Source organism: Ornithodoros turicata, chromosome 9, assembly GCF_037126465.1.
Source record: "Ornithodoros turicata isolate Travis chromosome 9, ASM3712646v1, whole genome shotgun sequence".
NCBI classification, from domain to species: domain Eukaryota; kingdom Metazoa; phylum Arthropoda; class Arachnida; order Ixodida; family Argasidae; genus Ornithodoros; species Ornithodoros turicata.
The window spans coordinates 9,810,555-9,838,434 of NC_088209.1; the positions used below are offsets into that span (position 1 = coordinate 9,810,555).

Here is a 27,880-nt window from a genome sequence, read left to right on the forward strand (position 1 = left end):
TGCGACAAGCATTTACCTTTATTGCGTTGTAATCTGAAACTAGACGACCTTCAGCTGAATGGTTCCCAGACACTTGCTTTGGGTGGCCTCAGATCAAAACCCAGTGTGCTGGGGGCCAGCAATTTAACACCATTTGCTGGCCATTCCATTCTGGCCCCAAACTGGTCTAATTCCATTCAAATTCCATTCCCAGCAGCTGGTGACTTAACCCCATTCCCATTCCGTTCCGGTGTGCTAAAAACAGGGCATCACTCCGGAATCATTCCAATTCCAGAATTTTAGTTCCGCAACTCTGCTCTCTGGTATTAGTAGCAACGGCGTCTTCTGTAATATGTGTGGCAATATTGTTTTCACTAATGAGGGAATGAAAATATCTCACGGCTCGCACGATATTCAAACTATTGGATCTTGTGCAGCCAGCTGATAGGGGTAATATTACATGATTGCATTCTAGAAGCAGGATGAATACCATCTACAAGTGGTACTAGTGCACGTTTTGTCTCACAGCACGTGGCATTAACAACATTACCAGACGATGCTATTAAAGGTCAGATATGCCGATTTTGAAGTGCCGCAGAACTGAGCGATACTCGCGCTGCGTGTTCATTAGCGAACAGTGAATATGTGTGCGAAATATCTTGGCCCAACTTTTTTTTAGACTAACTAGTTTTTTAGAAAACGTAATTTTTAGTTCCCACGCCCACCCGTCACACGGTCGGCAAACCCTGCGCACGGGCGCATCGACGTCACTGTCCTCGGTTTATCTGTCTTCGGCTTGGCATGGGCTCTTGGCTTGGCCGCTTGGCTTCTGTCATTTCGTCCTCTGTGCATCGTACATAAGCGAACAGCTGTTATGTTATTGCTGAGCCGGAAACGCATGTGAATATTCAGCATGTGAATGCAATAGCATGTGAATATTTTTTGGCACGACGTCGTTTGGAAAGTGCACTTCCGTGTGCTGGCCTTGCTTTTTATGGGCTGCAGTGGTATGATATGTGATATGCCACGGCTAAGTTGTCGAGAATGCGACGGTGCTATGCTGTTAGAACAATTCGTCGAAGCATTCATGTATTATCTATTATAAGTTGCCAAAAACAAAGCAGTGCGAAGCTCTTGGCTGACAGCGACAGCGGTGCCTGCGAAGTCCCACTCTAACGATTTCGTCCACGAATGCTATTATAGGTCACGCGCAACACCAGAGGCAATTTGGAATCTCTGCACGAAGTCGTCTGACGAAAAGCTGAGATGCCTGACACACAAATTTTGAAAGTGCCACGGAGGATCAAGGGAAAGAGCGAGAGCAAAAATGTAAGTCGAGTTACAGGTATAGAGATAGCAGGCTTCGTGAATCGATTGTGCAGCTGCCCTAATACACTTGCGTTGATATAGCCATGATTAACAACACAACAGTATTGATAATCTGATTCGTGAATTACCACAGGTGCATGCTGAAGGCGGAAGTGAAGCAGGATCTGCTTGCATCTGGTGCATGAATAAATTGCTGACATGTTAGTAGCATTCTAGCTGCCACCAACAGGCATATTATAACAGGCTGCTGTTATAGTTTGAGTATTCACCTATGTTCCACTTTTCATGGGCGCCCTCATGCAGACATCTTGACACCACTCCTAAATCTGCCCTCAACGTTACATCCTATGCTTTCACGGTGGAAAACAAAGGTCGCCATTCCGATTAGCTGCTGTCTCCCAGTTCAAGCACTTTTGCTGTCTGGACACTGGTTCATGTGGATGGGGTGGTACAAGCTTCACTGTCTGATATAGAAGGTACATTACATTATGCATCATCTTCACCAGCTTGCTTGCTTCCTAGTCATTTTTTCAAGGTTACATTAATTCAGTTAATTTGTCTTCTGCACATTCCCTGGTAGCACACTATGTTGCCGAAACGTTGCCCCGATGTTTCCTACAAACGTTGCCTAAACGTCGCTAATGTCCTCTTCAGGCCACGTTCCAGTAACGTTGCTAGAAAATGTTCTTACAACATTGCTGCAACATGACAACTACAACATGCCACAAAAGGGCAACGTTATGACGACATTTATGTAACATTGGCAAGAGGTTGGCGGAGGTATTTGTGCGCAATTTCATTCTTTCTTTCTTTCTTTTCTTTTTTTATGCGTCGGAACACAGATGCATGCTGACTGCAAGCACTTGTACGCCACTGGCAGCCGACTTGAGTTCCGCAAATCTCTGCATCATGGGGTAGGGCTATACGGGGACCGCTTGGGTATCCCGTTTGGATATAGAGGTACTGTTACCAACCAGTAGCCTCTATTTACGAATATGATGGAGCATATACTAAAATGCAAAGTGTTGGGGTACGCCCGTTAAGTGTAGCAGGGCGTGCAACGTTTGCAACGGTGACCAGGATGCGTCTTTGAAGTTAGTCCTTGCATCTGCAAGAGTCAAGTGTACTCAACAACATTTTTGATATCCCTCACTGTCATATAGTGTGTTTTTAATTCAGACTTTCGTATCTAATGTGATTACCTACTGTTTGGAGCTGTAAAACCGGTAGGTTTCCTCCGTGGGTAAGAGTATTACGCAGTGTTATGTTGCTGGAAAGTCAATACACAACGTTCACGAAACGTAAGATTCACAATGTTGCTCCAACGTTGCTCTGCAATGTTGCATGAACATTGGTGAGCGTCAACTAACGTTGGTCCATTTCTGACAATGCTGCAGGAACGTCCGGCCGCAACGTTGCTTAAACGTTGCCCTGCCATGTTGCTTGAACATTGCTGAATGTCAAGTAATGTTGGTCCACTTTTGATAATGTTGCAGGAACGTTGTGAAATGTTGATAAACGTTGCCCCACATTGGACAACATTCACAACATTGCTGCAACATCGACGCCACAATATGTGTTACTAGGGTTTTTGTTACTGTTAGCTGGATTACTGTTGGACATAAAATCCTTTGACACGCAGAAGCTGATGTCGTCTCTGATAACGTTTTAGAATTTTCACTGTCATCAACCTCCATTGAGGAAGGTGCCTTTACTATCTGTGGATGTTTGATTGAAGAACAGCCCAGAACTCATGTTAACATTGTCTACTCTTATTAATTCACTGTCTGTGTTCTGAGAGCTAAGGACAGGGTCACCCCTCTACTCACTGGGCATACTGCCGACATTGTACAATACTTACGCCCGCATTGCGCCGTTCTGGTCCTACAAGCATCTCGCTTCGTGCCATCTCATGTTTCTCGTACCATGGCAAATTTAAACATAGGGTCGCTTGAGATAAAGGAAAAATGTCCTGAGATACTTTCAGTGTTTGATAGCTCGGATAAGGTAGGCTTCCCGCCTCTGTGAGGCCGACAGCAGCGAGCACTTGGGTTACCTTCGGTAATGCTTAATTTTATTTAGTTTCTCTCTTAATTATACATGCATTCATTACCTTTAACCTCAACTTTCTTGTTTAATTACCTTCAATTACTCTTACCTCCTGCTCTTAATTATCTTCCACTACTTCAATTTCAAATTATTTTCTCCATTTACATTTACCCTCTTATATTCACTTATACCACTTATACCCCTGCCTCGGAGAGGCTGTACCATCTGATACACATATTCACCCTCATACACGGACACACGCACATACAGAGAGCTTTTTTTTCCATTTTGTCACTTTCCTAGTGCTTACGCACTAAAATGTTAGAGGAAGATGTACTACCCCGCTCCCACGTTACGAAAGGCGAGAACGACGAAGTTACACGTCAGCAACACACCCATGGAGTTGTTTTGCCAATGGCCCACTCTTTTCCGACCACGTGATACATTGGTGTGACGTGGCGCGATAGGTGGCCTCCCTAGCAGCACAATGTACTGAAAGTCGAGTGCAATAGCGGTGGACCGTATGTGCAGTGATGGCCAGTAGTTAACTACATGTAGTTAAACTACTAGTTAAACCACCTGATTGTAGTTAAAAGTAGTCATCAACTATTTGCAGAAATGTAGTGGCAGCTACTAGTTAAAGTACTATTTCGTGTAGTTAACTACAGTAGTTAGGTTACTGCAGGCGCCGACTACTTCCGATTTTGCCGCAAGCTTTACGGCACGATTGTGGTTTCGACTTTTACCTCGAGCTGCTTGTTTGATGAGAACGGAGGTGCAGAGCAATTGTGCCGGGCATGCGTACTAAATCTTCACTTTTATTGCTGCTTCTGATTCATATTTAGGTGTCCAAGAACACTATAGAATGGGACTGGTGTTGATGGACAACGTTAAGTTGTTATCGATGTAGTTAAAATACATGGTGGTAGTTAAAAAAGTAGCTTTAACTATCTCCCCAGAAAAGTAGTTGAACTACTAGTTAAACCACTCCATCGCAAACTTGTTAGTAGTTATAGTTAAACTACCGTAGGAGTAGTTAGTGCCCATCACTGTGTATGTGTCTTTCCAATGTTCTTTAGAGTCACGAGTCTGTTCAAGGGCTTCCACCTACCCGTCCACCCCTATTGCGCTCGACACTCAATACATTGTGCTGCTTGGGCTGGTTCACACACCCGCAAGTTTATCCATATCTAACCTCGTTTCAGGCAGTATCCTTTCCCCTTTGTTTTATTTTTGCACCAAGCATATCTCCCGCGTCTTATCAGAAATGAGATATCGCGGACAATCGACTCGAAAGATGTTTTCTTCAGGATCATACTACTTCGCCTTGCATAATAATGGGCTTATTCAGAGCGATATGATGTCTTTATTTATTGATTGATTATTTATCTTTTTTTCGCGTTCTGTGAAAAAGAACGTATGAATAGTTGGTGATGGATATATACCTGTTCTTTACTTAGGTACAGCTCCCGCCAAACTTAATAATAACACTCGAATAAATTCAGTCTCATTTCCGAGCGCGATAGTAGCCACCCCTAGTATTGAGGGTACTTAAGTGAACAAAATCATTGTGTTAAACTAACACAAGAACTTCATTCAATTAAGATTTTCTTATGTCCCCAAGGGTTGCTGTAATCGCGGTTGGAAAGGAGACCACATTTGTTTCCAGTGTTATCATTAAGGTTGACGAGAGCTGTACTTTTTCTTGCAAGTAGAGGTTAGACAGCTTGCTGGTTGGATTGCGAGGTCGCTGAGATTTCGAACGATAGCACCGGCACAGATTGATGTAGTCGCGTAAAATTTCATTCTGTGACGGAGGAGTAAATTTTCTATCGTTCGACATGAAGATCATGTTTGTAGGCTGCTTGATGGTCCAGATTTTGTGGATTTTCCATAAAGCGCCGTGCCGTTCAGCACCCAGCATAGCACTTGGCTGTCGGCGACGCTAAGAGCCGGGGCATTTCCAATCTGCGTGGCAATTTTCATCTGCTTTCAACAAGTCAGCGAGAAATGGCAGCTCAGTGTATTGGGATTTACGATGTGGCTCGTCACCGTGTGCGTAACAGGTTATGTAAAGATGACTTCGTCCTTTGTACAGGGAGTTTCACGAAAATCCCCTGGCCAAATAATTCGTGAACAGGTGGCGCCATCGAATAAATTTCTGTTTGATAAAGATACTTCGGACATCGGCCGTGATCTGGGTAGTGAGCGGCTTACTTGCATACGCTCACTAATATACTAAATAAACATACTAGTTTTTATTTTTTTTTAGCTCGCGTACGAAATCTGTTATACGCATCGGGACCTTCAGGGAAAATTATTGCAAGAAAAAAAGAAAAACGCGTCGACACTTAGTGATTTTACCAAGTAATTAATTGGTGTCAGTTTACATATCTCTTGTTCGGAGCAATGCACCAATGCGCTCTTTGGATCAGCAACCCGGCTGTCAATTTTGTGTTCATCCGGTTGGTTGACACATGGAGGTGACGGAAGGAACAGCCGCAAGACAGCCGGAGACGCTTTGGTGTTCCTTCTCTTCCTCTACACTGTTAAAAATGAACTTCACTACATAGAACCATCCTAGCCAACCACCATCTCGGATAACAACGTTGTCTCTCTTGATTTCATATATATGGGAGGCGTACGCCTTTTTTTTGCACAAATAATGCGGTCCACGAGAAGGAAAAAAAGAAAGGCTTCCGCCTCCCGCTTTCAAGAAATCGCCCGAGAATGTTGTCATTCCGGATGATGGTTGGCTATGAGTGTGCTGCGTGGTGTAGTTAAGAGTGTACCCCACTAGTTCACAGCGCTCGCGGCGCATTCGTCGTCTTCCAAGAGCTCGCTATTTCGCCTAAGGAACGACAGAACCGCCAGCGCTTACCAGTCGCTTTGAGAAGGAATACCGAAACGTCTCTTGCGTCTCTTTCCTAATCTTCCGTCGGCCCCATACGCGAACCAGGTGGATTAAGACGAAATTGACAGTCGGACAGCTGATCCAAAGAGGGTGTTGGTGCACTGCTCCTCGTAAGAAATATCTAAACCGAAACCGATTAATTACTCAGAAAAATCTCTAGGTGCCGGTGCGTTTTTACTTTTTTTCTTGTAATATTTCTCGCTGAAGCTTCCGATGCGTAAGCGTGCGAAGTAAAATGTAAAAGATGTTTATTTAACTAGTGAGCGTACGCAAACCAGTCGTTTACTACTCCGTTGACGGCCGATGTCCCAAGGATCTTTACCAAAAAAATTCTTCGATGTCGCCACCTGTTCGCGAATTATTCATTCGGTGGATTTTCGTGAAACACCCGTTATAGTCTGGTAGGCAACGGGTTTGCACGACGCCGTGGCCCGCTTAAACTAAATGGCCACGTCACCATTGCACCGAAGAGGAAAAATAGCAATTTTACTTACGGAGCCACAGGCACGCGAAGAAGACGAGCAAGCCCTCCAGGAACGTGGGATTCATTTTTGCTTCTAGGTGTATATTACCTGCGCAGTTCAACCTGCAGCGTGGTGCAATTTACGCGTTCCGTTGCATTTAAAGGAGGATATGGCCATCATCTAGCGGGATTGTTCCTTTAACGGGAATTTTTTCAATAAAGAGGTCAAATGAAGTAATGAAACAATAGTCTCGAATGTACAGTGTGATGTGGAAGCACCTGCATACTCAGAGCAGCTCTTCCCTGTATAGCGCTACTTCATCACTCGTTGTTGATCACAATGTGAGACGTCCCTCACGCTCGTGTATTGCAAGTAATTTATTCCACGCACAGGTTCGTTCCAGGTGAGCGACGTCATTATTTATTTTATTTGTTTCTTAACGCGCGAAAACTTCCGGTGGTCCATTTGTTATACTCAGAGATGTGTTTCCTCCTTAACCGGAGGCTAAATATTGGAATTCTAAGAAGCTGTTGTTGCTAACACGTTTCATCTCTCTATGTTACATTTTGACTCACTGACCTTATGTAAGCAAACCTGAGATATTCCTTATATTTTATCTCCCTGCCGTACGCGCCTTCGATCAACTAAAGGGGCACTACAGTGCGTATCTTTCCGCAATATGAAAGATTCCGTCTATAATGCAAAAGGAACAAGACACGAAAAGAAAAAAAAAGCAGCAAACAACAACAACTTTATTTCAGGAGGATGGGTGGGGAGTTACATCGCAGGGGGCGATACTCTGCCCTGTTGCTTGAGGTGATGATGGGAATGAAGGAATGGGTCCCGCTCCAATGAGGATCGAAGTCCTGCGGCGTCCAAAAACGCGAAGTGTCCTTTGAGGGCAGAGAGTTGGAGGGTTAGATGCGGACAGGGGCCAAGCAATTTTGTGAGGGAGAGGGAACGGGATCTAGCTCGTTGAGGGAGGCGGAGAGTACAGAGCGGGAAGGGTGGTAGTGTGTGCTATGGAGAAGAATGTGCTCGAGATCTTCAACAGCACCGCAGTGACTGCAGTGGGGAGAGTTAACTTGTCTCAAGCGGTAGTGCCACTGTGCTGTGAAGGCCACATCGAGGCGTATTTGATGAACTAAAGCGGCGTCATGACGAGGGATATGGGCTGGCATGCGGAAAGCGAGCGCTGGGTCAACTCTGCTCAGCATGGCGGGGGTAGTATGTCGGCGGTCCGTTGGGGGGTAGACAGAGGGGTCACAAGGCTTCAAAGTGTGGACCGCCGATCGCCTCTCAGCAGTGCAATCCGCATCCGTGTCGGAGACGAGAGAGTTGCTTCGGCGGCACTGTCCGCCAGTTCATTGCCTTCGACACCGCAATGGGCGGGAACCCATTGGAGAGCGAAAATCCAAAAGGGCTGCCAGGTACACGTACACAGGGGGAAAAGGGGGGGACTGCTGTACCGAAAAGGGGAGCAAAGAAATGGGGGGATGACGTTTCGAGCGAAAGCTCTTTTTCAGAATATAAGAACGGAATGTGGGGGATGTCAGGAAGTAGTAAGTACTGGACTCTCACAGTGCACAACGCTCAACTGTCCTGAACACGATTTAATTAGCAATTAGAGCTAATTGGGACCCCCCACATTAATCAGCACCCTCCAGGGAGCCACCAGACTAATTGGGGAACGTCTAACTCGTGTCCAGACCAGCTGAGCGTTGTGCACTATGAGAGTCCATAAAAAAGAAAAAAATAGATAGAGATAGAATGGAGAGAAGAAGTTTAATTGAAGATCAACGGCGCCATCTTGAAGAAAGCTGTCCGTAACGGCCGCTGACCGTCGACGGAGCACAGAGGCTGGTTGCAAAGCATCGCAGCTATGACCACCAGTTCTGGACATCCTGTGACGTCAGCTGTGACGTCATCACGGCATGTCTGGGCAACTTAGGACAGCTCTGGGCATGCAAGGAGAAAAACACTCGTAATACAGAGGCTGGTACAGCAAGAGTATGCAAACCATCAATAGCTAACAAGAAAATAGAATTAGTTACACAACAAATGATCCCACCACAACAGGAGCGCAGAACGATGCGACTGCTCTATCCGACAGCCAGGCAGAGAACTGACTCGTAATGGTTTTTTTCCTCCTGTATAAAGGCCCACAGCTGCATCCCCTAGCGGTTACTTTCTCAACTAATTTCACAACAAAATTATTAAGAATCACGCCAGCGCTACTCCCCGGTTCCCAAGGCAGAAGAAGATAGAAAATGGCGGGGATGCCTGGACAACAGCAACCAGCACCCGACGTGCACTGACACGAAAATCGCAAACAAAGCGGGAAGAAAGTTGGCGAAAGCATTAGTTACACAACAAATCACCTCACCACAGCAGGAGCGCAGACTGATGCGACTGCTCTCCGTGACAGCCAGCCAGAAACTGAGCGAGCGCGGGGAGCGCACGTCTGCTTTTCGCGACAGCCGGAGAGAAACTGACTGGGGCGCCGCTCCGCGGCCGCTACGCATACGCGCTCCTAGCGCCCTCTGGGGCGACCACTTCCGAGAGGCTAAGAGTGAAGAGCATTCCTGCGCCCCCTGCTGGCCGTTCTCATTGGTCGTGAGGCTAAGAGAGAAGAGCATTCCTGCGCCCCCTGCTGGCCGTTCTCATTGGTCGTGACGTCATCCTATTGTCTCAGGGCTACCCTCTTTTTTTCCACTAATGCTCCTTTGGTCAATCTGCAATGAAGCCACAGTATGACGTCATCATGCACCTGCGTGGCTCAAGGACGCGTACGCTCTAGACAGGGGACCTATTATTTATTGAATCACTATCCCATGATTATTTCCTTTATTCTTCTATAACGATTGAATAGCAAACTATTGCAGAAGAGCACCATGCATGAAAGCTGATCGTAGGAATTCCAAAGTCTTACTAAATGACACTTGCAAAAGAACAAAATATCCTAACACGTAACTCCATCAACGTCAAATAAGAGGACTAAGCACTCAACAAATCAACACAGAGTACGGGTAAACAGGAGCGCAGAACTCGGGGTAGCGCTATCGTCAACTCAACAATGTTCGTTGTCAAAAAAGAAGAAATACAAAGCGTCAACAAAGGAAAGCATGCATATCGGGGCATGTCAGAACACGTCAGGACAAATTGTACGACTGCAGGGCAACAGAGGAAAACAAACAAACACTTGAACAGAGTGAAAAAGACACTCACCATCATTTTCCCGTTAACAGCATTCCCTCATTGTAAATCAGCTCGTCACAAAATCCACCTGCATCGTCGAACACCATTCACCAGTGACGAACCACACATCCGCACCCCATCAGAGGCAGACAGAACCCCACCGAAGCTACGCTCTTCCACTTACGGCCAACGCCAGGAGCAGAATTTGCGTGTCCAGACCCGTCAGTGTCCAAGAGAGAAGTGAATTCCTGCGCCCCCTGCAGGCCGTTGTCATTGGTCGTGACGTCATCCTATTGTTTCAGGGCTACCCTGTTTTTTTCCACTAATGCTCCTCTAGACAAGGTCAACCTGAAACAATACTGTTGCGGTATGACGTCATCATGCAGGTGCGTGGCTCAAGGACGCGTACGCTCTAGACAGGGGACCTGTTATTTATTGAATCACTATCCCAAGATTATTTCCTTTATTCTACTATAATGATTGCATAGGGAACTATTGCAGAAGAGCACCATAGACAAGAGGCGATTGTAGCATTTCATTCCCAAAGTCTTACTGTACAGGGAAAAAATAATGGTTCAGCAAGACATGTCCATCCCAGCCGAGAGCCATGCAGCTAAGTGAATAATGACGCTTTGTTCCTCCAGAATAAAGTCACACACCTGTCCCCCTCGCGGTTACTCTCTGAACTAAATCAATAGCAAATTTATTAAGAATAGCTCTACTCCCATTAAGGGCAGCACTATCGTCATCGTCAAGAATATTCCTTGTACAAAAAGAAAAAACTGCATGTAGAAGGAAAGCATGTCAAAACAGGCCCAGGCATGTCAGCGCATGTTTGTCAGACAACAAGGGGAAAAAAGCGAAAAGAAACAAAGAAGAAAACCAGCATCAAACTATTTCTAAGCACACGCACTCCTCTTATTCAAAAACAGTGCTCATCATAAATCCGTCCAGGGCAATACACACCATTTTTCTACTGCTACAATTTTTTTTTTCCAGTAACGGTCAATGCATTGCTACAGACTGCGTGACGTCGTCACATCCTGTCTGAAGCAGAAGACAGCGGCAAAGACTCATATCATTCATTGAATCGCAAGATTATTTCCTTTGTCCTACTCTTAATGACATTCATTCTCTCGTTAAAATTCAACAAAAAAGCACCCTGCATATTAACGATTTTCACCCCAAAGGCTCATCATGGTCATTAGAATTACAGTAAACTACCACTGCTCTTTTAAAATAATAAGTGAGACCACTCAACATCACCTCCAGGCTTATGTAATACATGGCCCTTTCTATGCTCATACATTCGTTGTCTGAGGCTACACCTGCGAGCAAAAAGGCGCGGAAGCCGGGGAGGAAAGTTCCATTTGCGCACGCCAAAGCACAAGACAGAACGCCTTTACGGGAACATGATGGCATTCTTACCATATTAATGATTTTCTACCTTGCATTGCAGTTTAGAAACACTACTACAAAACTATAATTTTAGGAGCTCATTAAAATTCTACTTTCTATCGAAACTATAATTGCCCTATTACTTGGATCGCTATTAATGAAGCGCTCCAATTTTTTCTCTCTTCCCATTTCAGCCTTGTCATGCAGTGAAGCAGACTCAGATACAAAACCATTAATTTACACTGAGGGTGCCGTGAATTCAGGAATTCCTATCCTGTGCTCAAATGCAAGCATTTCTTCACGGATACCTTTAACAGCTGACTGCCTCAACATACCGAGCTCCTAACAACATCTAACAAACAATCAGAGAAACCCTCTTCTCAGCTGCACCATGCGACTTTCTTCTGCGTAAAATCGGTGATTTGAGGAAGATAGCAGCGAAAAATTGCGCGCACTTGTGCTTGACTTAAAAAACCTGAAGCATATGCCAATAAACCAAGAAAAAGACACTCATGTCTGGTATCTGACAGTGCCACATACACAGACGCATTGTCGCAAAGAAAGCACAGGACAGGGATGCACAAATTTCCTTAGGTGGGCAGGGAAAAGGCTTAAGACCTCAGGAATAATAGCAGAGTCACTGGACATCGCTACGCGGCTAACACAAATAACAAGATAATAGCGGCGGGTAAAATTGCAACACTGCTAAACAAGCCCCAACATGCCATCATGACGTCGCAAACCAGGAAAAAGAAGCACGCGCGCACACACAGCAGCTCAGGAATGCACAAGGAGAGGTGCTTTATAGGAATTTCTACTCCACACACTCAGATACCAGCATTTCTGCACAAATACCTATAACGGCTGACTTCCTCAACATATCGAGTAAAGCGAATACTGACACTCAACATATAACAAAAAACAAACAAATTCCATTCTCATGAACTCTCCTCTGCCGAGCGGCTTTCTCCTGCTCTACCTGGATGCTGACTGTTTCCCCTCATCTACATTCTGAGTAAAAGCAGTGAAAGGAGAAAAGAACCGCGAAAAATTACACGCATTTGTGCTCCAATAGCTGTAACTGCAAGAAACCGTAGCGCACGCCAATAAACTGAGAAAAAGACACCCATTTCTGTCACCAGATAATTCTTGCATAATGCCACATACACAGCCGCATTACCCTTGCGTAAAGAAAGCACAGGACAGGGATACACAAATTTCCTTAGGTGAGTAGGGAAAAGGCTTAAGACCTCAGGTCACCTCACATCGCCACGCGGCTAGCACAACATGACACCAACAACATACTAGCAGCGGGAAGAATTGCAACACTGCTAAACAAGTCCAGACATGCCACGAGGACGTCACAAATCAGGAAAAAAGCACACGCACGCACGCACAGAGTACAACGCATTAAACACACGGTGTGCTCAGGAATAATCGTAGCGTTACCGCACGTCGCTACGAAGCTCAACGTCTAACCCAAGACGACAGCAACAAGATATTAGCGAAGAGTAAAAATTGCAACACTACTGAACAAGTCCAGACATGCGACATCGCATACAAAACACTGCTCATCGGGGAAAAGGCCTAAGCCTGCGACGGATCATCATAGAGCATACACAACTTCATTTTTCTATTTTGCGTAAACTAAACGCGGTCTGCTTGGAAAACGACGCACAAATTTTCTTAGGGAGCAGAGAAATATAGAAATTTCTACTCCGTGCTCAGATACCAGCATTTCTGCTCAAAAACCTTCAAAATTAAGCACTGATTACTTCGTCAAGATATCGAACACCCAACAAAATCAAACAAACAACCCCACTTCCACTGGTAGAACACTATTCAGCTTTTACGCAGGAGGCGCTTTGGGGCTTTGGGGCTTTGGCGTGCGCGAAATGAACTTTGCTCCCGGCTTTCGCGCCTTTTTGCACGCAATGCGCGAATGGAACTTTGCCCATCCGGCTTTCGCGCCTTTTTGCTCGCAGGTGTAGCCTCAGACAACGAATGTGTGAGCATAGAAAGGGTCATGTATTACATAAGCCTGGAGGTGATGTTGAGTGGTCTCACTTATTATTTTAAAAGAGCAGTGGTAGTTTACTGTAATTCTAATGACCATGATGAGCCTTTGGCGTGAAAATCGTTAATATGCAGGGTGCTTTTTTGTTGAATTTTAACGAGAGAATGAATGTCATTAAGAGTAGGACAAAGGAAATAATCTTGCGATTCAATGAATGATATGAGTCTTTGCCGCTGTCTTCTGCTTCAGACAGGATGTGACGACGTCACGCAGTCTGTAGCAATGCATTGACCGTTACTGGAAAAAAAAAAATTGTAGCAATAGAAAAATGGTGTGTATTGCCCTGGACGGATTTATGATGAGCACTGTTTTTGAATAAGAGGAGTGCGTGTGCTTAGAAATAGTTTGATGCTGGTTTTCTTCTTTGTTTCTTTTCGCTTTTTTCCCCTTGTTGTCTGACAAACATGCGCTGACATGCCTGGGCCTGTTTTGACATGCTTTCCTTCTACATGCAGTTTTTTCTTTTTGTACAAGGAATATTCTTGACGATGACGATAGTGCTGCCCTTAATGGGAGTAGAGCTATTCTTAATAAATTTGCTATTGATTTAGTTCAGAGAGTAACCGCGAGGGGGACAGGTGTGTGACTTTATTCTGGAGGAACAAAGCGTCATTATTCACTTAGCTGCATGGCTCTCGGCTGGGATGGACATGTCTTGCTGAACCATTATTTTTTCCCTGTAGAGTAAGACTTTGGGAATGAAATGCTACAATCGCCTCTTGTCTATGGTGCTCTTCTGCAATAGTTCCCTATGCAATCATTATAGTAGAATAAAGGAAATAATCTTGGGATAGTGATTCAATAAATAACAGGTCCCCTGTCTAGAGCGTACGCGTCCTTGAGCCACGCACCTGCATGATGACGTCATACCGCAACAGTATTGTTTCAGGTTGACCTTGTCTAGAGGAGCATTAGTGGAAAAAAACAGGGTAGCCCTGAAACAATAGGATGACGTCACGACCAATGACAACGGCCTGCAGGGGGCGCAGGAATTCACTTCTCTCTTGGACACTGACGGGTCTGGACACGCAAATTCTGCTCCTGGCGTTGGCCGTAAGTGGAAGAGCGTAGCTTCGGTGGGGTTCTGTCTGCCTCTGATGGGGTGCGGATGTGTGGTTCGTCACTGGTGAATGGTGTTCGACGATGCAGGTGGATTTTGTGACGAGCTGATTTACAATGAGGGAATGCTGTTAACGGGAAAATGATGGTGAGTGTCTTTTTCACTCTGTTCAAGTGTTTGTTTGTTTTCCTCTGTTGCCCTGCAGTCGTACAATTTGTCCTGACGTGTTCTGACATGCCCCGATATGCATGCTTTCCTTTGTTGACGCTTTGTATTTCTTCTTTTTTGACAACGAACATTGTTGACTTGACGATAGCGCTACCCCGAGTTCTGCGCTCCTGTTTACCCGTACTCTGTGTTGATTTGTTGAGTGCTTAGTCCTCTTATTTGACGTTGATGGAGTTACGTGTTAGGATATTTTGTTCTTTTGCAAGTGTCATTTAGTAAGACTTTGGAATTCCTACGATCAGCTTTCATGCATGGTGCTCTTCTGCAATAGTTTGCTATTCAATCGTTATAGAAGAATAAAGGAAATAATCATGGGATAGTGATTCAATAAATAATAGGTCCCCTGTCTAGAGCGTACGCGTCCTTGAGCCACGCAGGTGCATGATGACGTCATACTGTGGCTTCATTGCAGATTGACCAAAGGAGCATTAGTGGAAAAAAAGAGGGTAGCCCTGAGACAATAGGATGACGTCACGACCAATGAGAACGGCCAGCAGGGGGCGCAGGAATGCTCTTCACTCTTAGCCTCTCGGAGGTGGTCGCCCCAGAGGGCGCTAGGAGCGCGTATGCGTAGCGGCCGCGGAGCGGCGCCCCAGTCAGTTTCTCTCCGGCTGTCGCGAAAAGCAGACGTGCGCTCCCCGCGCTCGCTCAGTTTCTGGCTGGCTGTCACGGAGAGCAGTCGCATCGGTCTGCGCTCCTGCTGTGGTGAGGTGATTTGTTGTGTAACTAATGCTTTCGCCAACTTTCTTCCCGCTTTGTTTGCGATTTTCGTGTCAGTGCACGTCGGGTGCTGGTTGCTGTTGTCCAGGCATCCCCGCCATTTTCTATCTTCTTCTGCCTTGGGAACCGGGGAGTAGCGTTGGCGTGATTCTTAATAATTTTGTTGTGAAATTAGTTGAGAAAGTAACCGCTAGGGGATGCAGCTGTGGGCCTTTATACATGAGGAAAAAAACCATTACGAGTCAGTTCTCTACCTGGCTGTCGGATAGAGCAGTCGCATCGTTCTGCGCTCCTGTTGTGGTGGGATGATTTGTTGTGTAACTAATTCTATTTTCTTGTTAGCTATTGATGGTTTGCATACTCTTGCTTTACCAGCCTCTGTATTACGAGTGCTTTTCTCCTTGCATGCCCAGAGCTGTCCTAACTTGCCCAGACATGCCGTGATGACGTCACAGCTGACGTCACAGGATGTCCAGAACTGGTGGTCATAGCTGCGATGCTTTGCAACCTGCCTCTGTGCTCCGTCGACGGTCAGCGGCCGTTACGGACCGCTTTCTTCAAGATGGCGCCGTTGATCTTCAATTAAACTTCTTCTCTCCACTCTATCTCTATCTATTTTTTTCTTTTTTATGGACTCTCATAGTGCACAACCCTCAGCTGGTCTGGACACGAGTTAGACGTTCCCCAATTAGTCTGGTGGCTCCCTGGAGGTTGCTGATTAATGTGGGGGGTCCCAATTAGCTCTAATTGCTAATTAAATCGTGTTCAGGACAGTTGAGCGTTGTGCACTGTGAGAGTCCAGTACTTACTACTTCGGGAAACGTTGTATATTTCGCCCAGCCCGCTAGGGGGCTAACACGAGATCCGTGTAAGAGGATGGCATGTTACAACACGTGTCGACAAGCACGAATTCTATTAAGACAGAACTGACGTTCTGAGGCTGGAACAACACAGAAAGGACTAACACATTCAAAACTCTGTATGTGTTTGTCGTTTCTGTGTTATACTAGCCTCAGAACATCAGTTCTCTCGTGCTCATCAGTTGCCGCTTGCGTCGATCCCGTCGTATGAATGTGTGTATGAGTGAGCAAAAATGTAAGAGTAAAAGGATGATGAGTGAGAGAGAGTGGCTGGTTTGTCCCTTCAGATGACGCATCCATGGAAGAAGGAGTGTTAGCTTAGCTCAATTGGTAGAGCCCTGGATCGGTATTCCAGAAGATGTGGGTTCGAGTCCTACAGCTGGCTAACCTTTTCAGTGACTTTCATCTTTCATAGAATCCTCAAATAAGTATTTCTATCGAGACCTCCGGGATGAGTTTCAACAATTCTAATTTACGTAAACAGGAAGAAAGCTGCCTTATCTACCACGTCAACTCGACTCATCCCGGAGGCCTTAATGAAATGGCACGCCAAGGGCAGCGCGTTTTCATGTAAAGCGGTTCGCCGCGGCAGGCATAATCATGAGTGCTCTTATTACTTCATATACCGCTCTCCTCGATCACGCGAATATGAGGTTGATAAGGTGAAGGTATGGCCTATCCAGCAGAACGGTATCCCCGGCGTATTTATGACCGCCCGCGACCTTGAGTACGCTTGTCTCTTCGGATTTGCAAGAGGGGTTGCCCTGGAGGGGTTACACTACAATGTAAATCCCCAGTAAACCTGGAAAGGAATCGGCTTTCAGCTGGTCTAACGGGCACGTTGAGCGCCCCGCGTCGCCCTTGGTGAAATAAATGGGCATCATTTGGACGCCTGTGAGTTGAAGAGCCCGTGGCGTGCAGTAGCATACACCCCCCCTTTGGCTGCAATGGCATGGTGGCTAGCGATCTAAGTTGTCATCACCTTTTAAAACAGCCGCGTGGCATGTGTGCAAGACATCTTGTGGTGCTGACGACAGAGATCCCGTAGTGAACATGGTAACTAGGCTCTCTAACGCACATTTTGAGTCGCTATAGATGGTCCAACGAGCAACTGCAGATTGCTAGTTGATGAAACTTAGTGCCAAGAGGCCTCCATAAAGTTCAGTGGCCGACGTAGAGGTGACGTGAGACAGCACAAGCTCATTCGATATTCGCCTCCGGGATAACAAACATACACGAGGAGCCAAATAATGTCGTAGAGACGTCCGTGAAAATATATATTCCGCCTGCGGAGCTCTATAGCAACTCAAGACTGAACTGACGAAGAACATACTGTGAGGAAGATCACTGATCGCAATCATCCTCATCGCTCTGACCATCGCGCGAGACCGCGCCCAATTCATTCTGGTCTCGGCCTCCATCCTTTCCGGCTGCTATTACAGAACCCTGCCTCCATCGGCTACACCTGTCTCCGTTTTCTACCTAACAATACGTTAGTATATCCTTCTTTCCCGGGAGTACAGGCAAATTAGTTTTTACGTCAAAGGGCTGTAGGACCCATGTTGGGATATCCGGTAATGCAGTTGGCTTGTGCTTCGGAATAAGGCCACGTTGTCTCTGGATTGCTTGGGTAAAAGAAGAGTGGTGACAACTCAATGGATCGAAGCTGAGGATGGTGAAGGTGACGCGTTCCCAACCGCATGTAGTGGCGGAACGTTTCTTGCGTCCAGGAAGGCCAAGAGAAAGTTTGACGCCCTTTGCAGAGTATACCCTAACACTTTCTCTGTGGAAACAGGTAGGTTGTCAAGCAGGGGAATGTGATGGGGGGGGAGCAACCATCTGACTTATAAAAGATCGGCGAACGCTGAGCATTGCCTGAGGAGACGTGCCCCACCAGGAACCGCATAAGTAACGAAGAACATTAATGCGACTCTCAGCTCTTGCTTTTAGATACACCTCCACTACACGACAAACTCCGGTCAAGAGTAACGCCGAGAAAACTGTGATGTGGTATAGAACGTACCTGATGATGACGAATATGTAGTTGCAATATCTTAAGATGGCGACGAGTAAAAGGCAGCATTACCGTCTTTTCTGAAGACAGGTCCATGACGCTCTCCAGGAGGAAGTGCACTACGTGGTCAAGTGTAGTCTGAAGGCGAAGCTGTAAAGGAGGCCATTGCTTTCCCGATGACCATATGCAGATGTCATTCGCGGTGAGACTACTAAGTGCCCCTCGGGGCAAGAGACAAGGCAGGGCAACCATGACAACACTGACAAGTTAAGGACTGACTAAGCTCCCCTGTGGTCCACCGGCTGACAATGTACGTAGATTTGTATCACCTTCTGCTGTTCTCACCAGGGATCGGAGCCAGGACTGAACCCGAATCGAAAATCGGAAAAAAAACGTTCTTTTCTGACGAACCCGAACATTTTTTTTCCTTGTCCTGAGCCGAACTAGAACTGAACCGAAAAAGATTCATATGGTCACCGGTTCGGGAATGGGTTCAAAGGTGAAATAATTGTACTGCTGACCGATCTTTTTTGGACTCTTCTGAAACAGTTACCTCACACCTTTCTTTCACAACCGTGTACGGTAAGCGTTAGCTCGCTCTTATGTAGCAAAATTACTGCCCACAAACCGGTTAAACCGGGACCGAAAAAGTAACGGTTTGAATGACTGTAAATGTCCCTACCGCTGAACCGCTGACTGATTTTTTGTCTGTGTGTGTGGGGGGGGGGGTTCTCTCTGAGCCAAACCGAACCGATATACCTGTACCGGTTCAATCTGATAATTTTGGTTCAGTGGAGGTAAACCCGATTCGAACTAATATGCCTGAACCCAAACGGGACCGAAAAAAATACCGGTTCCAATGCCTGGTTCTCCCGAAAACAGACCAACTATTAAGAAAAGAAGCGATCCAGCGAGGAGCACGGCCAGTGATGATGAAATTGTATTAGTTTGTGAGGGACATGGTTGTAGCTTGTCGTATCATGTGTTCGTTTTATATAAAAAAACAGCCGCGGTAAGCTCACCGCCAGGACTTGTGCTACGGGTGTGCGGGGCCTGAGGCAAAGGCACATCGCTGGGCCTGTTTCACACCAGCAGTAATGAAGGGATAAGAAATGATAAGATTTTCGCAGTGGGAGATTTTAGCAGTATGGGAACTGACAGCAGGAGAGAAGGGTGCGAAATCCTCGGTATAGCTTGCAGGGTTGATGGATTTTTCTTAAAAGTGGGACTTTTTCTCATCACATGACGGAATGGCACATAACTAGGGTTCCGCGTTTTCGGTTTTAATAGAAAAACAGCGAATACATAGGGAACTTCCGGGACATGACAGAGATACATTGCTGCACGTGCCCACCAAGCTGTTGATGCAGATCCGAAAACCATACCGAAATACCATGGTTGTGAAAAACGTGCGTTTGCAATCAATCCGTTTACTTTCTCGTTAGCCGTAAAACGCCGCCACAGCGCACAACGCCATGTTGATTGACCGTCGCGCGGAAATTACATTGTGATTTCTATTCGTCGATAGCTGTCGGGTAAACCAGGTACACGCCAGGAAAAACATCGAAAAACACCAATTTCGTGAAAATCAATAAACATCGAAAAACATACGCCGATTCCGCCCAAAAATAAAATCCAAAACCCGCAACCCTTCACATAACACATTCCTCTCTCATTTCTGTTTTAGTCTAACATCCCGCGCGCGTTTAAGTGCATACTTTATATTAAAACAAAAAAGTAATCCCTGGTTGAGGGCTTCGTGCGCGGGGCCTATGGCGGACGCCTTACTCGCCTACCCTATCGCCGGCCCTGCTCACCGCGAAATCTAGCTTCTTAATATGAGTGACCAAGCTTGTGATGACCATGCAGTTTGTTGAGGTCTGTGCCTTTCTGAAACTTGCCATTTTGAGAGGTAGGAGACGCCGGAACTCTAACAGCCACTCTACGGCCTCGGATAATCCTTTCCGTGGTCTTACACACGCAGCTCGTAAGGCTCATGGGTGGAGATGACGTCAACTCTGTAGGTGATTTTCCAGGCTTCAGGACTGGCACAACTTGCGATGTCTTCCATGACGGGGGGCACAAAACCGCGTCTCCAAGAGTCGTTGATCAAATTAAAAGTAAAGTGCGCGACGTCGGTCCCAAGGAGGCTATCTTTCTATGAGATTCAATCGGGCCCTGGAGCTGACCGCTTCGTGGACAGGTCGATGGCGGCGTCCAATTCGTGTATAGTGAAGTCACTGTCCATATGTGAGTCTGATATCATATATAGTCTTAGTCATATATCAGTCAGCTGGCCGTGTAAAGTCAAGCAACTTACACACGCCTTGTGACGAGTCCCTGTGGGATGCTGTGCACGAGGCATTTGAGGGCCTACTAAAAAGCCTACAAAATCTTTCTAAACACATTTTTCGGTCGTGCCCTATTGAACGGGCAGTGCTACAAACGGCTTCATTTGTTCAACCAGGGAGCTTAGGCCCTTGATGACCTGTCAGGCATGTCCGGTAGGTGTGAATGGAGATAATGTAGAACTCAGTGCTCTCCGTCTCTGCTTCGCTTGACGTTGAAAATAAGTGCGAACTAGTGATCGTTGCCTGCAATCCTCGTGATAATCCACAAGACAACCCGATCATCGCAGTCTTCTTTCCGCCCGACGACGCAACCTTTCGAACACAACATCTACACTGTGATATTTGATCAGGCACGATATCTGTTTTGTTGCAGCTGCAATGCTAGAAGGGAGCGCCTCGTTGAATTTGTCGAGAGTGGTGACATTCTGTAGAAGATTCTCCGTCCTGCGTTTGAATACGTTCCAGTTTCTGACTCTTTCTTGTTGTGATCCAGCAACCATTGGGGAGTAAGAGATGAGTATAGGTATGTGATCACTTCCTAGTGTATATAAATCCGTCCTTCAGTGCATGCGAGAAACCAGATCGGGAGAGCAAACTCTAATATCCAGGTAGCTTGAATAAGAGGGACCCCGGAAATATGTTTGTGAGCTGTCATCTAAGACCACATGCTTTTGAATTAATGCGCTTTCGCAGAGAAATATTGATGGCCCCTACGAATTTTCATGGTTATTGCGGTACTGAACGAAGCTAGAGCTCCTCCACGTTTTTGGAAAACTCCCTTATGTGAAACTGATGTTCTGAGGCTGGAACAACATAGAAGGACAAACCCATAGAAACCCTCAAATTGCTTCCATTTCTTTTCCTTTGTTGTTACTTTGCATTAAACATATTTCCCCTCAAATTGCCTAAGAAATTAAAGCTGAAAGATGGAAGTCACAGAAAAGGTTAGCCAGCTGTAGGACTCTAAGCTACACCTTCTTAATTTCTGGTCCAGGGCTCTACCAATTGAGCTGAACTAAAACTTTTTTTCAAGAACGTTTTATTTCACACTGTTACAGTTCAAGACGTAGATGTCATTTACAATGCAAGATGCGGTATGTGATTGAGAGTGACGACACAAGAATACATGCTTCAATGAAGTATGTTCAAAAGTGTGGGTGTGATTTGAGGACCAGGATCAGATCATTAGAGAGGACCGGGATCAGACCACCAGCCCGTTGATCATGAGGGCCAGGATTCCATTAATACTCCGCGGGGATTGACAAAACAAGCTCAAGTACTTTCAGCCAGATAGGATGCACAACACTACCTGTTTGGGAGATGAGAAACCTATAGGAGAAACGGGGAACGAAATTGTTATGTGGTGGCCACTTTCTATATTTATGGGTCTGTTAATGGTGCCGACACCAGCCCACCCACAACTCCTATCAAATGTTTCAAGATATGCATGCTTCAATACATTCTATTAGTAGGAAATTTGAGTAAGGCCCTGAAGCTAGCTAGCTTTGAAGATGATAAAAGTAACTTCAAGCTTCCAATAAAACGTCCATGCGGCGTCTCGATCTCAAAGCTGTCCATATCCCACGGACGTCTACTGTACGTTTGTGGGATGTTCGTGGAATGTGCAACAGGGACGGATTTTTTTGTCCCCTGGACGTACAGATGATGTCTGTGGGATTTGTGGCATGCTTCCTGGGACGTTCAGACCCCCGAGTCAGGATACCACATGGATGTTCAGCTGACGTCTCTGGTTTACTTAGGAATTTTCAAGAAAATGTCTACTTACACTCTCGCGAAAGAAACTGATAAGTTCACGCTTACGTCTAATCTTACCAATTGCTAAGCGTAAATTTCGACAGAATGGCTGACGACGTATCCGTCAAGCTGTGTTTTATTCCTAGTAACCGCGAACGCGCCTGCTGTAAGCGTAAAGGGCGGATTTTTTTGCGTAAATGGCACCGGGAACACGATTTACTTATATTCCGACAGATACGATTTCGTCTTATCAGATAAACTGACGCTTTACGTCGGAGTATTAGCCCTTTACGCCTATATTGACGCGTATTCTTTATAGGGCCCTGCCTTCTGAGAACTCGTGTACAGTTCCGTGTGCAAAGCGTCTTTCGGTTTTGGTTAACAGTCACTCTGGCTTCTGGCGTCTCATGAGTGGTAATTAATGACCACGGCTATCAGGATCACAATTTGGTCTAAACACGATTTAATTAGCAATTAGAGTTAATTGGAACTTCCACAGTAATCAGCACCCTCCAGTGAGTCACCACACTAATTGGGGAGCACCTAACTTGTGTCCAGACAAGTTGTGAGATTCTTGATCGTCATGGTCATCAAAAGAAAAGAGATAGTGATAGAGTGGAGAGAAGGAGTTTAGTCGAACATCAACAATGCCATCTTGAAGAAAGTAGTCCAGAACGGCCGCTGACCATCGCTGGGCAATGGAGCACAGAGGCATGCTGCAAAGCACCACGGCTGTGACCAACTGTTCCGGACATCCTGTGATGTCAGCTGTGACATCATCATGGCATATGTGGGCAGGTTAGGACAGCTCTGGACATACAAGGAGAAAAAACTCATAATACAGAGGCTGCGAAAGCAAGAGTAAATACGCTAACCATCAACAGTTAACAACAGAATGAATCAGGCACAGAAGCAAAGCAGCCCACCACAACAGTAGTCACGGGGAGTGCAGAACGATGTGACTGCTCCATCCGACAGCCAGGCAGAGAACTGACAATAATGCTTCTTTCTCCTCTATAAAGTCCAGCAGCCGCACCCCTAGTTGTTACTTTCTCAACTATTCTCATGACAAAATTATTAAGAATCACGCCAGCGCTACTCTCGTTACCAAGGCAGAAGAACAGACAAAATGATGGGGATGCCTTGACAACAGCAACCAGCACCCGACGTGCACAGGCATGAAAATCATAAAAAAGGGGGACAACGTTATCATGTGTGAAAGAATTTGTTACACAACAGGTCAGCCCACCACAACAGGAGTCACGGGGAGTGCAGAATGATACGTCTATTCCATCCGAGAGCCAGGCACAGAACTGAATTGTAATGCTTGTTTCTACTCTATAAACTCGTGCATCTGTCCCTCTTGCGGTTGCTTTCTGAACTAATTTAATCACAAAATAATTAGGAATCGCTGTAACGCTATTCCCATTCCGGGCAGCACTAGCGTCATCGTCAAGACAAGAATGATCAGCATGCATCTTTCTCATCCAAAAAAGAAAAATACAAAGCATCAACGAAGGAAAGCATGCAGGTCAGGGCATGTCAGGACTTACAGGTCCCTGTCTACAGCATACACATCCTTGAACCATGCAGCTGCATGCATGGGTGATGACGTCATGCCGCGGCTCTGTTGTTTCAGGTGGACCTTGTCTAGCTGAGTATTAGTGGAAAGGAACAGTGTAGCCCTGAGACAACTTCACGACCAATGAGCAAGGTCTGCAGAGGGCGCAAGGATTCACTTCTGTCTTGGACACTGACAGGAGTGGACGTGTTAATTCTGTTCCTAGCAATTGTGTTGGCCGTTAGTGGAAAAGTTAGTGGCGTATCTTCTCTGCGATTCAGTTTGCCTCTGATGGGGTACGAATGTGTGATTAGTCAATGGTGAATGGTGGATTTTGTGTCGAGGGAATTTACAATGACAGAATGCAGTGTACGTGTCCAATGATGGTGAGTGTCTTTTTCACTCTGTTCAAATGTTTTTTCTGTGTTTGATTTCCTCTGTTGCCCAGGAGCCGTGTGATCTTTTCTCGTTTCACAGCGCTTATTGAGCAATGTCCTGATATGCCCTGACCTGCATGCTTTCCTTTGTTGACGCTCAGTATTTTTTTCTTCTTTCGACACGAAAGGTTCATGTTGATCGTTCTTGTTTTAATGATGACACTAGTGCTGCTGCACCCTTGATTTAAATGGGAATAATGCCAGAATGATTCTTAATAATTTTGCGATTAAATTAGTTCAGAAAGTAACTGCAAGAGGGACAGATGCATGACTTTATAAAGGAGTAAAAAGCATTATGATTCAGTTCTGTGCCTGGCTGTCGGATGGAACAGACGCATCGTTCTGTGCTCCCCGTGAATCCTGTTGTGGTGGGCTGATTTGTTGTGTAACTAATTCTTTCGCACATGATAACTTTGTCCCCCATTTTTTATTTTCATGCGCGTGCATGTCAGGTGCTGGTTGCTGTTGTCCAGGCATCCCTGCCATTTTCTGTCTTCTTCTGCCTTGGATAAAGTAGAGCTGGCGTGATTCTTAATAATTTTGTCATGAGATCAGTTGAGAAAGTAACCGCTAAGGGGCGCAGACGCAGAACTTTATAGAGGAGAAAAATGCATTACAAGTCAGTTCTCTGCCTGGCTGTCGGATGGAGCAGTCGCATGGTTCTGCACTCCCTGTGACTACTGTTGTTGTGGGCTGCTTTGCTTGTGTGCCTGATTCTTTTTGTTGTTAGCCTATTGATGGTTAGCATATTTACTCTTTCTTTCACAGCCTTTGTATTATGAGTGTTTTTCTCCATGCATGTCCAGAGCTGTCCTAACCTGCTCATACATGCCATGATGACGTCACAGCTGACATCACAGGATGTCTGGAACTGGTGGTCACAGCTGTGACTTTTTGCAGCCTGCCCAGGCTGCTTCCTTGCCCAGCAATGGTCAGCAGCCATTCTGGACTACTTTCTTCAAGATGGCATTATTGATCTTCAACTAAACTCCTTCTCTCCAATCTGTCTCTACCTATATTTTATTTTTTATGACAAGGACTATCCGGAAAATCGCAACTGGTCTGGGAACGAGTTAGATGCTCCCCAATTAGTGTGGTGACTCACTGGAGGGTTCTGATTACTGTAGGAGATCCCAATTAACCCTAATTGCTAATTAAATCGTGTTTAGACCAAGTTGTGAGTTTCCTGATAGTCGTGGTCATTAATTACTACTCTCATGGTCTCATATCATGCACCGTCTAGCAATGTAAGTTGTCACATTTTGGGCTGGGTGTATTGACTTTTGTAGAGCTTCAGATTTCATTTGTGTGAAACGTATGGCAAGAAGAAATGACATCGAACGAGACAACGTCGCGCGATGTAGTGAGCCAAGCATGCGGACGCTGCTTAAACAGTTGTGATTCGCCCAGCTATCCCCTCGCTGTCAGTTTATATTTTGCGTCCATTCTCCACCTGCTGTTGGCTTACTTGTGATGGTCATCTACGAACAGATCATTTTGTCATAGGTGAGGCTCTTTTCGCTTTTGTTTCTCTTCGATGTGCCTTTCTCGGTGTTGTTGTTGAAGCATCTGTGTTTACGATTTCTCAGTCCGTTCTTGTAATAGCAGTTCGGATGATTATTGCTGATTAGAGTGCAGCATGATGTGTTGACAGGAAGCACATGGATTTTCTTACTTGTAAAAAGCAGTCACGATTTTCGATAACGTAGTGCAGGTGGTGGTGCTGGTGGTGCAAAAAGCGTGTGGAATGCCATTTCTTAGAGAGCTATAATGATTTATGAGTTTAACAGTATTCAATTAAATGTTATGTTTAAGGACGAGATTGCTTCCAGTACAGTAAGTGGTTTTTGAAGTCGTTTATGACTATTTATAACTACGTTTATGACAGTTATGTAAGCGGCCTCTGCGGAGATGGACTCAGGTCTGGCAATGCGCACCTCATTGGAATCATTTATTACGGCACTAGCATATTTTCGAGATTAGCTTTCTCACTAAAATACTTCAAACATTATCATATCTTTGAAATCTACAGTTGAACAGACATGCACAACCATTTGGCAATACCAGCAAGCATATTTTTTTGCACTTTTGACAATAAACTTCTATTTCCAGCAGCCCCAGGAACAGTACACGCTCTTACTGGGCATGCTGCACCGCACAATACCCCACATGCACACTCAGCTGCATCAGAAATGTTCCAGAAATTTCAACTGTGCGTCACACTGTTTAATGAAATACGCAGGACTCTACTCCGTGACGCATATACTGCCATTACAACCCAACTGTAAAGATGACTTGTAAGTTGTGACTACTTGATGAATTATGTTGCGTTGGCCGATAAATGCTGCGTCTGAATACACTGAACTATACCGCAGTTATAAATAATTAGCTTATGACCTGTCTGCTATAGATTTTTTTAGTATATGTCCCATACTCTCTGTACCTCGATGTTTCATCCTGTCATATAGGGCATGTTTTACATTATGAACGTGAAAATAGCTCATGTACTCGTATAGCTACTGAATTACTAGCTCGTATAGCTAGTCTACGATTTATATTTCGTTATGCTGAAGTGTTGTGAAGATGCACCAATCTCATATTTTATTAGTCTAATGTTGCAGTTATTGTAATCTGTTGGTTCATGGCTAGTATGCTGTTCCTTTTTTTGTATGTTAAGTCAAGTGCATATTTTCTGGCTATGGGGTGCAGTATTCTATAGACACGTGCATCTATTATTGTGGCCTCTTTCCTCCAATAAAGTGGAATCATTTGGTGAATATTTGTTGTATTAGGGCCTAGATTTATGCTACTAACCCTGTGAGAAAAACTTCCATGTATCCAGATGCTCTGGATTACATGAGATAACGCCGTACGCGGGCTATGATGAGAAGGCGAACCGGTTCAAGTTCTGCTATCCTGCCTCTTATTTTTCTTTTGACCGTCGCAAGAACTCTTGTATAGTGCTTGCTATGCGTAAGAACGTGTCTTTATATCAGTTATTCACGTGATGGATGCGTTTGTCTGTGTCATAAGATTTTGCAATCCAGTATTCCTAGCTATTGTGGCGTACTTGACAGTCAGCTGTCACGTCTACAACAGCCACAAGCTACAGCAGCAAACGGGAAACCGTTTCGTGCCATGTGGCATTGCCGTCCCCCCACCTCATAATAGCATTCCCGACAGTTGCTTATCCAACACACGCTTAAGACGACAGTCAAGAAGCGAAGCCCTTTTGACGTTCACAGCATCCTTCGCTTTTACTCTTACTATGAGGCATATGGGGGATAAATAAGCGTTAGTATCAGGGTAAGGTTACGACAGATGGAGTAATAGTCAAACGCTGGCTCTTGAAATAAGACTTAAAAACGGTTCGATTTTTCACCTTTAATATCCGTTACTGATTCTATCCATACTGCGCCTACGTATAAACCCAAGCAGCACACAATATTGGGCCCATATTGGCTGGTCATTGGCGATACGGGTCCA

The 27,880-nt window shown here is 45.4% G+C and overlaps 1 long non-coding RNA gene across 1 annotated transcript in view; it reads right to left on the minus strand.

Annotated features, from left to right (window-relative positions):
• Positions 1-27,880, minus strand: part of LOC135368054 (uncharacterized) — a 63,167-nt gene that overhangs the window by 34,886 nt on the left and 401 nt on the right. The window lies entirely within an intron of this gene.